Source organism: Lepisma saccharinum, chromosome 16, assembly GCF_977018435.1.
Source record: "Lepisma saccharinum chromosome 16, izLepSacc3.1, whole genome shotgun sequence".
NCBI lineage: Eukaryota > Metazoa > Arthropoda > Insecta > Zygentoma > Lepismatidae > Lepisma > Lepisma saccharinum.
Genome location: NC_139244.1, coordinates 1,788,956 through 1,802,311, shown reverse-complemented (window position 1 = coordinate 1,802,311; position 13,356 = coordinate 1,788,956). Strand labels below are relative to the sequence as shown.

Genomic DNA, 13,356 nt, shown 5'->3' with positions numbered 1-13,356 from the left:
CTGGAAATGTACGGACAATAATGCACACTCATGAACTAGCAAAATGTCGGAAAGAAAACGGAATGGGATTTGCCCTATTTTAATGAGGAAAATAGTGGAATATTGTACATTACCGCACTGGAAACCTGGAAACATGGTTGCACATACCTGAAAAAGAAGTAAAATATGAAATTAGTCCTCTGTAGCACACTTTAACACGAGAAGCATACTAAAGTTCAATAGCAAAGATAAACAATAACACGTACCGATTCGACCTTGGTCATATGCAGATGAGGTGATTTGCACAGAGGAACCCTTTTGAAAAATACCACGTATAAGGTTTAAAAAATCTTGCATAGAGCTTTATCCCTTCGCATGTATCCAGTTCGAACTCATTCAAGTATTTGGCGTTCAAAGCACCACGTAGGGCACACTGGACTGCATTTTACAGACAAACGAGGTCCTGGCGTCTGGACTCCCAGCCTGTAGAATTCTCTGTGGGGCTCGTGTGTGTCGTCCCTAATGTTTGTGAGTGTCCCTTCATCGACCTCATCATATCGCCACTCATCCCCATCTGCGCGATTAGCCAAAAGTTGCAGAATAGCGAAGTAAAATAAACTCAATCAATCTGTCTGATTGGGGATAATAATCAGGGGTTACTTCAGATTTTCCTTGTGTAAGGGTATATTTAGAGCCACGATGACCACATAATGGGACTTTGTGAAAAATTTAAAGGGAAGGGAGGGAGAAGCATCTTAAGAATAGCGCAAACAAGAAAAAGGAAAACAGACAAGAGGAAGAGGAAGGGATTATCTACGAAGTGAAATGTAAACAATGTCCGAGTGTGTACATAGGAGAAACGAAAAAGAGGCTGAAAGACAGGTTGAAACAACATAGGGATGATGTACGACTTAAGAGAGAGAGAAATGCAATATTTAAAACACACGAGAGAAACAGGACATGACATAGAGTGGGATGAGGCTAAGCAGATAGGAAGGGAGAAGAGAATGCTAGTGAGAAAATGGAAAGAGGCCAAGGAAATAGAGAAGAAAGGTGAAGAAGACACAATGAACTGAAATGGGGGACTGAAGACAAACAAAGAATGGAAGAAGGTGTTAGAAAGAGTGCAAAGGACAAGAGAGAAAGAGGAGAGAAGAAGGAAGGAAATAGAGCGTGAGATAAAGAGTCCAACCATATTCTCTTTCAGGTGAAAGTACAGTTGACAAAGCCACCTGCTAGATTGTTCCAGAACTACTTTCCAATAATCTGGAGGGGAGTATTTTTGTGTATATACTGTATATCGTCCTGTTTTGTACCTTGTTACATTTGTACTTGGTGCAGAGTCTGAAGAAGACCTTGCTAGAATGTTGAAACGTTACGTTTAGTTTATGTTTTATAATAAAATAAATTTCTGCCTTGGTCAGCATATTTCGTTTTTTAAAAGGGAGAAGGGAGTGTTGAAATAACTTTTGAGGGCGTTAGAGCGGGTGTTGACGGTGGCGCGTTCAGGATTTTCGAAAAGGGGGGGGGGGGGGTTATGTATACTTCCATAATAGTCAGTCATTATTTGCCATCATTTCCTGCCTTTTAAGTTCTTTTTTTTCCTCAGGAACACTGGGTCAAGGGAGGGGGTCATGTCCCCCTTCAACCTCCCCCTTGGGCACGTCACTGGGTGTCGAGTGGATAAATTACTGGCTGTAATTCTCGCAATAATAGTAATAAACGTGAAATACGTGTGAAAGAAATTTACCTTTAACTATCATTATCATATTAAATGTCAAATTGTACAACAATTACATAAAATTTCGTAATATTCATTAGTAAGAAATATCTCAGTTAAACAAGGACACAGACACATTTATACAAGTGACTAGATTTACACCCTTGTTTGTACGTGGATACATTCACATGCATATCCCTGGACACGGTGTGTGTTGTTGGGATCACTTTCCCCAAGGGAAGACCCATTCGTTTCTTCTTTGGCATCTTACAGGACGATGAGAATTCCTCTCCCAAGTGAAGCAACGAGAGAAAGGCGTTTCGGCCCACGCGAGGCCTTGGCTTCATACTAAACTGACCATACATCCCTCTTCGCAGGGTTGCCAACTCGGTCGTGTAAAAGATGCACCTGGACTGGTTTCATGCACAGGAGAAAAATCATGTAGCTGTCACACGCGTCTATATTTTTTTTTTAAGTATTGGAGGGGTGCATTCTGTATAATTCAACATTACGTTACATATAATAGGCTTACCATACGTCCGGGATTAGCCCGGACAGTCCTGTTTTTTTTTAGTCCTGTCCGGGATTGCAAAATGTCCGGGGTTTTGAGAATTTCAACATGAAAATAGCTACCGGTATTGAATATTCACGACCAGAATTTAAAACAAACAAGCCATTTCTGAAAAAAGTCATGTCTAGTGAAAAGTTCAACTGAGTCAACCATCAGATAATGCTACCTAGAACAGAGAGGCTTCCTAAACATCAGAAAATGTATTACTCAATTAAACATTTAAAAATTAATTGATTGGTTTTAGAAAATAATGTTAATATTTTTCTTGTACAATTTTTAGTTTAATGTTTCAATAAAATATTAAGGCTTTTAAGTAATTTCAATTAATTTTTGTAAAAAAAATGAAATTCTGCAGTTGATCGCCAATATGTCCTGGGTTGGACTAAAAAAAAAAAAATGGTTACATATAGCCTAATTACTTAACATGCTTGCCTGGATTATAAGCAGCGCTTAAAGTGGAAAATACTAGATTTGGGGGGGGGGGGGGGTAAATGGTTGGACCTTGGGAGTTAGCTTCTATGGTTTAACATGGTGACGATGAGACAGCTGGGGATGCTCTGCGAAAATTTTGCTAGATGGGGATACCATTCCTAGGATACTCATCTCTCCCCCCCCTTAAACGACGCCCGTGGTAGCTGTTATAAGGTTGGTAGAACCTTGTAAACACCTAGAAAGATGACAATCAAAGTACTACGCCAATGTTACAATCAGCAGGTGACTAATTATCCTTACATGTGTTTTAACTTATTTATTTTTAATATTTTGAAATGGTTCCAGGAGTGAGTTCCGAAAAATTTCGGTGTTGGCCCAGTAATTGGGTACCCACTTCATAGCAATAGTAGCGGACTAGTCTTGAAGGTTAGAAAACAGCGGCGATGGGACATTCAGAAAAAAAAAACATTTGGCCCTCAAAGGGTTGTTGATTTATGGAGTTTAGCTTGGTTTAGTCAATGAAGTAAAACACATTGATAAGTAATTCTTTCTTAACATGAGCTGGGTATTATATTGAGTTCCACAATTGTTCGATTTTATGTGAATGGTTGTAGTCTACTAAAAACACTTGAACAAATTTTTCATGTGGAACATGTTTATGTTACAAATATTGTCAAGATTCAAAAATCGAAACAAAACGGCAGTTGGCAACCTCTGAAGAGTGGGATGCAAACGTATTGCTTGGCAAAATATCCATGACTATTTTCCTCTTACATCCTACATGTGCTTTTAACATGGCCGTATTTAGAGGAGGGTGTTCCAGGGTTCAACCTCCCCCCCGGAAATTTCTCACATGTTGGATTAATGCAAGTTCATAAACCAAAACCCGTAACTCATTTTCAAAAAAATATTCGAAGCTTCACAGAAATACAAAAAGGAGACAATGTTGAAACGATCCATCTAGAATTTTCATACATTTGGAATTCTGAAACTTGAGCGAAACAGTATTTTATCTCGGAATTGCAGCCCACCTGCGCGACCCCTCCAATTTCACTTCTGCTGTCCTCTTTCCAGTATTATTCCTGGGTCAGACTGATAATTCCCCTTGTGATTTTCCCAAAATTCCTTTCCAACTTTGAAATTCCCTGTCCGATAAAGTTGAAAATCCCTCTTGATAGGGGTTAAAACCTCGGATCTCCAGTTTCGTAGCGCGTTACGATCGCGATTGCGGTTACAATACATGCACAGGGTGGTTTCTTTTTTAAAAAAAATTAACTGGTTACATAGTTTTCAAAATTCCAAAAATTAAGTTTTAAGGTCAAACAACAAAAACTTTATGACTAAAATTTCCATCTAACTTTCAAAGCTTTTTCTTGAAGGTATTAGAAATATAATAACAAAGTATAATAATTGTGCATTTCAGTACACACTGTACGAAACACCAAAAAAAAATTGCACTGGATATTCACTCATCTGCTGGACTGAGTAAGCCTCCTCAAGGATATAACAGCAATAATGATAATAATGAACAATTATGAATGAACTCCCCCCCGAAAATTTTTCCTGCCTACGGCCATGGGTTTTAAACGTTTTTTTTACGTGTCCCGGACAATTTGCTTAGTAATACTAAACTTCCCCTCCTCGGGTAAGCTATATGTTAATCATGGAAGCAATATGGGAATGCTAAATAAAAGTTGAATTTAACTCTATGTCATGGCCAGAATAGACATCATCCCCTCAAAATCGCAGAGATATATATATGTGGTTGCAAACTCTGTTTGCAACAGCGTGGCTTCGTGGAAGTTGTACGTGCTTGTTGCACTCCGAGAATACGAATGGCTTCTCTGATGACGAAATGCAACTGCAGACAGCACCGGTACGTTCTCAACATGAAACTTTCCAGGTCATTGCAGGTAGGAAACCGGAGTTTCGAACCAACTCACAAGAGGGCACCGCTGTCGTTTTGTTATTCGAGTGCTGAGTCTTGTTTTATAAATGACCGTGATTCCTTTGTATATATCTCAGAAAATGATACTTATCATGAAAATTGTACCTTTTAATTAATTTTAATGTTCTTATTCAATAAGTACAGAATAAAATTGGATAAATACAGTCTGTCGCTTAAAATCACATAATATAAGTTTTAAAATATATAATACTAATTTTACCAATTACATAGATAAGACATCACAAAAAACAAATTTAGTTTTCAAAATAAAATCCTTGGGGAAATATTTAGGCCTAAAAACAAGGAAGAAACATTGAAGTGGAGTAGGTTAACTAACAATGAACTAGGCATAATCTAATATTAATTTAACTCCAGAAAAACCGAAGCGACGGGACTCGATTCGTTGACCACAGATCACCCAATATAAAGCAGCGTTTTAGGTACATAAAACTGCAAATTAAAAGCACAGGGAGTTAAACACACTGTTGCAGTCCCAATTTTGTCAGAGCGTATACGCCAAGTTTCATGAAACAGAGAGAGTATGTTTTCATTAACTTTCGATTACATTTCCATTACATATATGGATTAAATCTTCTGAAAAAAATGTCACTGATGATAGAATACTTATGATGATGATCAAGAACTGGCATAAACATTTCAATAGAAGAGGCATTTTCAAGATGAAAAAGGCGTATCTTAATGATTGTATTTGAACGTAAGGGATGCAGTACAACATGAAAAGTTTGAAAAAAAATATGTGAAGACCGCTCTACATTGAGCAATAAATTCTGTTTCTAATTGTACAGTACCTCTTTTGAAACGTCACCATACTTGTCACAGAGAAAGTTTTGCACAAACCATAGAATTAGCGTCATTTGCAGTGAAACGAGACGTATTTGACCGTAATAAGCTAATGGAGTTATGGGCAAATTACATAAATAAATGTAGAATCCTACGCATTGTAGCTAAACATATACGCTAATAAGCCTTACGAGAAAGTATGCGTCGTATACAATAGACTACAGCCCTGGTTATACATATAATGGGAAAACTAGTCTTTAACGCATGGCGTAGGGGTGACGTCGTCGCCTTGTAATCAGGAGGTTCCGGGTTCGATACCCGGTGGAAACACATAGTGGTTTGGATCCCACTAAGCTGGAGGTTAGTGGGATCAACTTGTTTTTTGTGATGTCTTATCTGTGTAACTGGTAAAATTATTATTATTTATTTTAAAACTTATATTATTTGATTTTAGTTAGCCTATCTGGGTCATCATAAACATCGTTATAAAGTATTACGCATTATTCTAAGTAAAATTTACAAAATATTTATAAAACCGGACTGATAGCAGGGAAAGATAATAATTATAATTTAACTTTTCTTGTTTTCAATTTAAATTTTTTTTTTTAAAAAAAAAAGGTTGAAATGGCGCCCTCTGTACCCTAGGCTTCAACCCCCCCCCCCACTACCATTCGCTACTGGCCTACGAGGGTGTTAAGGAAAGCGCACGAGAAGCCGTTTTACAGCGAGCAAATTTGCTGTATTTTATACGTACACATTCCCCATATGATTATGATGATCATACCTTCAATCGCTTCGGCAAAGATGCTTACCCGGTAAATTCTCAACGCAGGATTTGATCCAATTGCCGGAAATATGGAGACGGGTGTGATTTCGCGCAATGAATTGTGGGGGGAAGTTCTTCGCTGAATATCATCCTTTGTTCTCACGATGCTGAATCAACGCTGAAATTTTTGTATCTGCCACCGGGATCGAACCAAGGACTGCTCGCACCAAGGGGTAGAGCGGTAGGTAGCTATTCACCTACCGGGAGCTCTAATACAGTATCAGTTCGAAATGTGTTCGTATGATGCATACAGAATGTGCATCCACGACACTGACGAATGCCACGCACAGATAACACCTTTGGCCTTTGACCCGCAGTTATCTTGAGCTGTGCAGTGCCTCATTAACAGCTACAAAATGGCAACTTGTGACCTCACCGAAGGCGGTCGTCTTTGACATTATTACTCATTAGCCAGCCGTGTAAAAGCAAGGGCTCCCTTGCGCGTGTGCTTTGTGCATGCACATCTTTGCACCGAATTTGTTTTTGGTTGTAAGGGCCTTCCGTGTTGCGATGTTATTTGAGAACCTTCTGGTCTCAACCTACGTGAGTCCGCGGCTCGGTAAATTCGTTTTTCAAAACTCGATGACCGGATACCAACAATTTTACTCGTAAATATGTTTGTAATTAATATGTACCCTTGAAATTTTATATTAATAAATAAATTAGAGAATAACCGTACAGATTATGTGTTCGATTATGTCTAGGCTTCTTGTCAAATACATTTGGATTAAATTAGTTAACAACGAGTGGATCTATAGGAATCTTTTAGTTTCTTCTGCGGCCAATATCATTAAATTCATTTCGTATAAGTGCTGATTTTCACTGCTATGTTCCATTTCGGACACCAAAGAACTCTAATTAATCCGAAGATTTTCACTTCAATATATTTGAGGACTAAAAGTGGTAAACGTTGTAAGTGCCAAAAGCGAAAGTGTTCACACTAGTGACCTCTTTACACGCCCTTTGAACTACTTAGAGGGCTACCAGCCATATTTCACGTTTACCACATTATAAAGCATGGCACATTTCACAGTTTAACGTGGAAACCGGTGTTGGAATTATTGTGGCACTTACAGGGTTTACCAATTTTAGTCTTCACTTCTTTATGCAAATTGCTGCGCAAACTAAATTGACCGTGAGCCCGTCGGTCAACCTCCAAATTTGGAGGCGGTAAGCAACTTATGGTTGCCAGCTCGGGCTGCAAGTCGCAAACTTCAGGAGAAAGTCTCGCGGTCTGGTGTAATTGACACCATACTTGGTTTGTTTACGGTATCGGTTCACTGTTTAATTTGTGCTTTCTTACTATCTTTCCTTCCTTTTTATTTACTTTTTTCTTTGTTTCTTCCTTTCGTTAATTCATTCTTGCTGATTTCGTTGCTTCCTTCATTAATTTCTTGCTTGCCTTCTTGTTTATTTAACTCTTCCTTCTTTCCATGTTTCCTTTCAGCTTCTTTCCTTATTTCATCTTTGTTTCCTTCCTTCCTTCGTTCCTCTCCTGATGCCTTATTTCTTTCTTGCTTACTTCCCTCATTTCTTGCTTACTTATTTTCTTTCTACTTTTGAAGTTGCCTTGTTGAAATTCATTTACATTATTGCGACTGGAATGAAATTACGAGTGGCATGCCCACTGAAGAGGGACAGAGCGAGTGAGTGTGTGTGTGTGCGAGAAAAAGAGAGAGAAGAATGAGAGAGAAAAAGAGAATGAGGAAGGGAAGGGTTGTATTGCTTCAAGAAGCTCCAAACGATACCCTAGAGGTAGGCACGTATCTAGAAATCTATTAATAATAATAATAATAATAATAATTAATTTAAAATAATTATATTATAGGAAATTATATTAAATATAATTAACATTAATTAAAGATATAAATGAATTAACACTGCATTATTATCACATGAATAGGTAAAACGATATATAACACGTATTCATTGTCTAGCATAGCTAAGATCGGCATAATTTTCATAATATCTTTGGTACTGTCTTTCAAAACCGTATTACCATAATATAATCTTTGGCCTTTACCTTCCAATAACTTCAGAGAGAATTAATAACCATCGATTATGTAATAAATGCTAAACAAGTATATTTTCATTATTTAATTTTAGCACTTGCTAAGTCTTTCTGGGGAGGGAGGTCCGGGCCCTCTGATCCCCCTCCTAAATACGTCCGTGCATAGTGGGGAATCCCCTACAGTACACAGCAACAATAAAACAGGCCGCGTGCATTGTAGCAGATAAAACCCGCGGTGCGGTTTATGATACGTCCGCCGCTGCTGCACCCTGTCGGTGATTTACTGAAGCATCTCCTGGCAGTTCAAGGAAAGGAAAAGTTGCGTGACCGGCTTGTGTGGGCCAACTGTACTTGCAGCGAATTCTATCCAGGTGATGTCATCTGTCCCCCTCCCCCCCTCGAACTCCTCGATTCGGAAACTCATTAACAGTTTGTCAGGCAGCCTGAAAGGTCAACCGATTAACGAGGTATGAGAATCTATGACCAGTGGCCACCGTGGTATACTGACTGCTGGCGCACCCAGGAAAGTATCTTAAGGGGGGGGGGGGGAGGGGTAACCCACCTATTGCCCAAACCTGTTAAAATCTAATCGACACATTTCGTGATAAAATCAAAACTATGCACAAGGGCGTCCGCAGAGGAGGGCCAGGGGGCACTTACCGCCCCATCATATATATGGAAAAACTTCATATTATAATTTAAATGGTGAAAGTGCAGTGTGAAAAATTGGACGAGGGGTGTCATGAAAGACAGCAGATTCAGTACCTAGGCAAATTATCCTAGTGCTGGGGATGCTTTATATCAGAATATATATTTTAAGGCGTGGCCCACCTAAATATTTGACAGCCAATCAGTGACCCATCCACCCATACAAGAAGACTGGCGCTGCCACTGGAGGGGGGGGGGGGAACTTGTGAAACTATCTTGAAGTGAGACAAATATGACGTCGTGGCTGATGCTTTCAAATCATCATGAGAGAGAGAGAGAGGAGAGATAATAAAATATGAAAGAGGGGTGAAAGAAAAAACAGGAAAGTAAGACAGAGAGAAGAAATAAAAAGTGAGACAGAGAGAGAGAGAGAGAGGGAGAGACGGAGAAAGAGAGAGAAATAGAAATGAAAGACAGGCAAAATTAGAAAGAATGGGGAAAAAAACGAATCACCGTTATTGGGGGGGGGGGTTGAGTGGACACTAAATGCTTATTCAGGTTTAATTTGTATCTTGCAAGGTGGAGCTCCCATGAGGACAGCGGGTGGGGGTAAACCATTCCATTATATGTATTATATTATAGCTTTGACTACGAAAATAATTTCTGTCGGACATGCACGGAGTGAATCACATAGAATTCAGTGGAGCAACGTAACAGTTCTACAAAAAGAACCTAATAAATTGGAAAGTAAGGAAATTCGAAGAAGCATCCTTGATAGCAATGCAATAGTTCAAAACCTCACAAGGCATTCCACTGTAAAATTCACCCCTCAAACATTACAAATAGTAGCATAAATGGGGCAAAAATTAGTCAGAATTCTAGAGGACGTTGTGAGGGTAGTTGGTTACAGCAACTGTTTTGTAGTAGAATAACAGGTGTGTCGTAGGTTCGATTCCCACCACCGACAAAAGAAATTTGTTCACCTGAAGATGAGAGAAGAGGTGCTCTCTCGAAACGTAGTGTTAGATAATGCATAGTTGCAAGAACTAGACAATGGATAACGTACATTTAACATTGCATGGTAATGTAGAACCATTGTCTAACATTCTTCAATTGACGTACGCCAATAACGGCATATATTTTTCTAAACCTAAAAAAAAAAAACAAAAAAAACGGGGATTTTAAAAAAAATTCCTCCAAGTTTTAGGCAAGATTTTTGTGGGGAAATCACATTGTTCCCCCCACACAGAATTTCTTACCCTGTTCGTAGATGCACGGCTCATAATAGAAGGTACCACAACCACAATTGGCGGCTACTTTGAGTGGAATGGCTTTATCACGTGCACTCTATCACAACTAATGGGATTTCTCGTAAGCCATATTTATTGGCTCATATTGACTTCATACTTGGAACGGGCAAAGAATAGTAAAAACCCTTCTCAGTCATCTAACACAGGTTTTGATGCACCGAGGTCCATCAACATAAAAAAGAGGACTTGCTATAGTTCGGTTTCTCATTCTTCACTTGCAACACAGATTCACCCAACAGTTGAAATGAAAATGATTCTGTTCGCGTTTGCTGCAGCCTTCTATTCTTTCGGTTTTCCTTTCTCTGGGCATGCGCACCGAGCGGAACGGGGCAGGTGATTTGTTTAAAACAAGACTCCTCCCCTTCACCCCCCCTTCTCAGAGGGGAACACGTGCGAGTACGCAAATTGGGTCAAGTTGACAGATGGGTTCTGTGGGTAGACGCACACTGAACTTACAAGGAACTTAAGGAACGTAAGGTTTGCAAGAGGCTTAACAATTGCACTGTAAGTTTCGTAGGAAAAACAGGCTCCCTATTTCTACACGATAAAGCTTTATCAACACCACAACAAAAGCTGGCAAGCATGGCTTTTATTGTAAGATATACCAGTTCCCTTGGCCTCTATGATATCGTACCGGTTCCCTGTTGACTTGTAATCAAGATGTCAGAAGTTCGAACCTTGCAGGGAGGCATTTCAAACAGTGTGGATCCTAATTTATGCCTGAATCACACGAGGCTACATTTCCTGCTGGATTTTCCAGTTGGACTTGGACAAGTTGCGTGGTACTGGCTCAGCTGCTAGTTTTCGACTCACACGATACTTGTTTACCGCACTTGTTGTTCCCGCAAGACATTGCGCAGAGCAGGCAAGCTATAAAAACGATGGACGACCGATTTGAAGAACGTTCTAGAAGAATAGTTACTGCAGTTATTATTTATATTATTTAAAATTAAAATTGAAATATTTAAAAGTAAAGTATGGGCTAGAGATTGGCTCGAAAGAAAATATGCTAATCAATGCATAGTGAAGAAGCAAGCGGGTTCATCAGATTAGCAAGATTAATTCATAAAAAAAGAACCACTAAAGAAACAGTTAACAGTAGTTAACAGCACTAACGAATTACACTGTTAGTGCTCTACAGGGTGTCTCATAAGTAATAGCGCAAGCTGACACAGGTGAAAGTACACGATAATAGAAGCAAAAAAGTCTCAGTAAACATGGACCTACGAGATATCGCGAATGTGTGATTACAAGCCGCCACTGACTTCATTGTTTGTAAACGTCGTCCTAGTTGGTAAAATGCTAATAATGTGTGCGAATGTGTGGTTAGAAGGCGTCACTGATTGCATTTTGTAAACACCGAGTTATTTAATCCTTGCGCGTTCCGAGGTTTGCTCTTTGCTTACAAAACAGAACATTTCCGATAGGTGGCGTTGTAATCAAACAGGATGGATACAATCAGTACACAGTTAGAGTAGAATGTTCAATAAAAGCAATGAGATCTCCAATGACATTTCTTACTGTATTATTGGCATTTTACCAACTAGGACGACGCTTACAAACAATGAAATCAGTGTCAGCTTGTAATCACACATTCGCAATTATCTCGAAAACGGCTCGATTGCAGACCCATGTTTACTGAGACTTTTTTGCTTCTATTATAATACTTTCACCTGTGGTCAGTTTGCGCTATTACTTTTGAGATACCCTGTATATGGGGGGGGGGGGGGTCAGGGCTTGTTGCCAACCCGAATCACTGGGTTGCCGCTGATACTAGCAGTGGCGTGCCCAGGATTTTCAAAAGGAGGGGGTTACGCATACTTTTTAAGTAGTCACCCTCATTTTGCCATCTTTTCATGCCTTTGACGTTCTTCTTTTTACGAATGCAGGACCAAAAGGGGGGGGGGGTTATAACCCCCACCCCCTTGGGCACGCCACTGAATACCAGCAATTATCGTAGGTTTGGGCTTGCCAATCTCCCCGGCGGAGTGGTTAGCATAACGCTCTTACGACAGCAGGGGTCCCGGGTTCGAATGCCTGCCTGGGTATTCTTTGTGTGTGTCCCTTCATCAATTTCATAACTCATCCTCGGGGCCTCCCGATGACGCCGTCGCCTTGTAATAAAGGGATCCCGGATTCAATACCCGGTGGAGGCACGTAGCAGTGGTTCGGACCCCACTGTAAACTGTAGGTCCACTCCCGATTAGCCTTTCTGCGTATAAACTGGACTTAACCCTAGCTTTCCCATGCCATACGCGAAACTTACCTGAAGGGGGAGAGGGTCACAGGCCCACACTTTTTTCATTACTAAAATTCAAGAAACGATTTAGTTATTGAATCACTGCTTCCATTGTTGATTATACATGTACAGTTATTAATTATAATAATTACAAAAATTATCATCATTAATAAAAAGTAATAACCAATTATTGCGTGTCACACGCATATTTTACCATTCACTAGATAACACAACAACCATAATAATTTTTGAATACTGCTTTTCTTGTTTATAGAGGTGCAACTGTTTACTAATTATAATAATTGCCATCATTACCAGCCAATTGTACACTCTCACTGGGCACGAGTGTCTCGAATTACAAGCATTCAAAGATGGCGCCTGATAGGCCCACCTGGTGCATTTTGCCTCCTATGAACGAAAGTAATACGGAAATATTGGGAACATCCTAGTGAACAGTGTTACTTATTTTCAATATTTTATAAAAAAAATCAGTTGCAAAATAGAACCCCCCACCCCCCGGGTAAGCAAGGGTTAAAACAACAAATCCATCCATCTTTACGTTTAGCCAAAACTGGCAGAGAATCGAAGTAAAATAAACGAAATGAATCTAACAAAGCCGATCACCATATCCTGACACTGTAGGCAACCCACTCAACTCTGCAGTTGCTTCCGGTTGCCAACAAACAGGCGTTCTTTTCTTCCAAACCCCAGACAGTTACAGCCTGAAAGTCTTGCGTTGTCCTACTCGATGCGAAACAAGAGCTCGCGCACGTGGACACAATGCCGTTGCCATGGAAACCCACCGTTGTCTTCGTGACCAGCATAAAAGTGGGCGGGGCTTATTTTCACAGGTGACTTGGCAACTCTTATT

General features: G+C 39.8%; 1 protein-coding gene across 13 annotated transcripts in view; it reads right to left on the bottom strand.

Moving 5' to 3' along the window:
• Msp300 (Muscle-specific protein 300 kDa) overlaps positions 1-13,356 on the bottom strand; it is a 609,326-nt gene that overhangs the window by 457,593 nt on the left and 138,377 nt on the right. The window lies entirely within an intron of this gene.